The following is a 3,450-nucleotide window of genomic DNA, read 5'->3' on the forward strand; positions in this document are numbered from 1 at the left end:
AAATACAATTTAATAAATTCATAGCCTTGTTACCATTTAACAAAAGTTGTTTAATAATATATAATAACCACCCAAAAGAATTAAAAAAACTGATCATCGCACCATCTTTATCTGATCTACACGGAGTGCACAAAACATTAGAAACATATACTAATATTGAGTTGCACCCCCCTTGCCTCAGAAAAGCCTCAATTCGTCGGGCATGGACTGTCCAAGGTGTTGTGTGTTCCACAGGGATGCTGGTCCATGTTGACTCCAATGTTTCCTACAATTGTGTCAAGTTGGCTGGGTGGATCTACTCCGAATTCTCATTCCATCCCTCCCACAGATGCACGATTACAGTCAACTGAGTAATCTGAATTCACTGTAATGTTCTTGGAACCATTCCTTGACAAATCCTTGTGGTACAAGGAATAATCCTGCTGAAAAAAATGAATTTGCAGATGGATACACTGCCGCCATGAAGGGATGCACCTGATTGGCAATGATGTTTAGATATTGTGTGGGAATTATTGTAATCAAAAGGAGAGACTTTTACATTCTTAAAAACAAATCAAACTTTATTATTTATAATACTGCAATATAAAAAACAACACAATTGTGCCATCTGGTTTGCTTAAAAAACCTCTTAAGGACTGTACCCTTTAAAAAAAAAAAAAAAAAAAAAAAATACATACCCAAATCTAACTGCCTATAGCTCAGCACCTGAAGCAAGGATATGCATATTCTTGATACCATTTGAAAGGAAACACTGAAGTTTGTGGAAATGTGAAATTAATGTAGGAGAAATATAACACAATAGATCTGGTACAAGATAATACAAAAAAAAAAAAGAGACACAGGGTCAAAATGTAGAAACCAGTTCCTACATTTGAACATAAAACTGTATTTTAATCAAACAAAACTATATTACATTTTATCTTCGGGAACCTCAGGATGACAAATCAGAGCAAGATTACTGAATGTAAGTACATTATTTACCTTCAGAGGTGAAGGTATCAAACCAGTTGCCGTGATACAAGTGTTGTTGTACACTCTCCTCAAACAATAGCAAGGTATTTTTTCAATGTAATAGTACTGTTAATTGGACACTGCAGTAGTAGATTAGCAAGAATTTAAGCTTGTCAATGTCCTGGAAAGTTGGCTGTTGAATACAAGGTCTTTTAGTCACATTACGCAAGTTAGCAACAACCGTCTGGTTTAGGGACACCCATCCCATAGAGATGAATTTAAGGAATTTGAAATTATTCATACTTTTACTTTTGATACTCAAGTATATTTTAGCGTTTACATTTACTTTTGATACATAAATATATTTACAACCAAATACTTTTAGACTTTTACTCAAGTAGTATTTTACTTGATGACTTTCACTTGAGTTACTCTTGCCACATTAGGAGAATAAGTAAGGCTTCTCTCCTGTGTCTGTTCTCTGATAACCTTTTAGCTCAGCTGTTGTTTTAAAACATTTATACAGTCAGATCAGTGGTAAGGCTTCTCTCCTTTATGTTTACCTTGTGTCTTTTTAACTGGCCCATTTGAGAGAAACTCTTTCCACAGTCAGAGCAGGAGTAAGACTTCTCTCCTGTATGTAAACGTTCATGTGTTTTAAGTTGCCCAGTACAGAGAAACTCTTTCCACAGTCAGAGCAGGAGTAAGGCTTCACTCCTGTGTGTTCTCTGGTGAACATTTAGCTCAGTTGATGTTGTGAAGCATTTTCCACAGTCAGAAGCAGGAGTAAGGCTTCACTCCTTATGTAAATGTTCATGTATTTTAAGTTGCCCAGTACAGAGAAACTCTTTCCACAGTCAGAGCAGGAGTAAGGCTTCACTCCTGTGTGTGTTCTCTGATGAACTTTTAGCTCTGTTGATGTTGTGAAGCATTTTCCACAGTCAGAGCAGAGTAAGGCTTCACACCTGTATGCATACGTTCATGTGTTTTTAAGGTGCCCATTACAGAGAAACTCTTTCCACAGTCAGAGCAGGAGTAAGGCTTCTCTCCTGTGTGTGTTCTCTGATGAACTTTTAGCTCAGTTGATGTTGTGAAACATTTTCCGCAGTCAGAGCAGGAGTAAGGCTTCACTCCTGTATGTATAAGTTCATGTGTTTTAAGAGGCCCCGTCGAGAGAAACTCTTCCCACAGTCAGAGCAGGTAAGGCTCTCTTCTGTGTGTTACTCTGATGAACTTTAAGATGATTGATGTTTGAAGCATTTTCCACAATCAGAGCAGTAGTAAGTTTCACTCCTGTATGTATATGTCATGTCTTTTTAAGTGGCCCAGTGAGAGAAAATCTTCCACAGTCAGAGCAGGAGTAAGGCTTCACTCCTGTATGTATACGTTCATGTGTTTTAAGTTGCCCATTACAGAGAAACTCTTCCCACAGTCAGAACAAGAGTAAGCTTCTCACCTGTATGTATAGTTGGTGTGTTTTAAGGGATGAGTCGAGAGAAACTCGCCCCACAGTCAGAGCAGGAGTAAAGCTTCTCTCCTGTATGTATTCGTCGTGATATTTTAAGTTGTTCTGTTTAAGAAAACTCTTTCCACAGTCAGAGCAGAAGTAAGGCTTCTCTCCAGTGTGCACTCTCCGATAACTGTCAGAACCCCTGATGTTGTGAATCTCTTCCCACAGTCAGTACAGGAATACGGATTCTCTCCTGTGTGTATTTTTAGGTGTGTTTTTAGCTTTATAGAATTGGAAAAAATCTCCTCCACAATGTGGGCAGTGGTGAGACCTCTTAGCTCTGTATCTTCCTGCTGTTGCTGCTCTGGATGTAGGAATGTCTCAACATGGTCTCCGTGTGAACAAACATCAGAAGAACCAGTCAGTTGGTGTGATATACATGTCAAATCAAATGTATTTTATGAAGCCCTTTTACATCAGTAGTTATCACAAAGTGTTCTACAGAAGCCACCCTAAAACACCAAAGAGTAAGCAATGCAGATTAGAAGCACAGTGGCCAGGAAAAACTCCCTAGAAAGCAAGGAACCTTGGAAGAAGGTAGAGAAACCAGGCCAAAAGGGTGGCCAGCCCTCTTCTGGCTGTACCGGTGACAATATGTATTCATCATCAGTAGGCTGGACAATACAGGGGAATAAAACTATTCTAAAATGGTGTAAAAGTCCTCCACTCACTGTCACAAGGGTTAGTAACTACACAAACTAATTTCATAGAACTTTAAAACACTGGCAGTTGTCTACATCACGTCTTTAGTCTACTCTCTGATCACTCCAGATAGCCAGTGAATAAAAACAAATGCTGGCCATACTGGTGTCAAACCTTGCAAGTGTCAGTAGTATGAAATAACATCTATCTTCTCATTGAAACAGTTCTACTGCAACTTTCATGCACAGTGGGAAGTTGAATGAATAACACAAACTTAGTTAGATAGAACCTGTTCTTACCATGACTAAACAGATTTCCCAATCTTCTCCTCCTCTTCTTCATCTCTA

This window comes from Salvelinus sp. IW2-2015, unplaced genomic scaffold (genome assembly GCF_002910315.2).
Source record: "Salvelinus sp. IW2-2015 unplaced genomic scaffold, ASM291031v2 Un_scaffold4529, whole genome shotgun sequence".
Taxonomy (NCBI): domain Eukaryota; kingdom Metazoa; phylum Chordata; class Actinopteri; order Salmoniformes; family Salmonidae; genus Salvelinus; species Salvelinus sp. IW2-2015.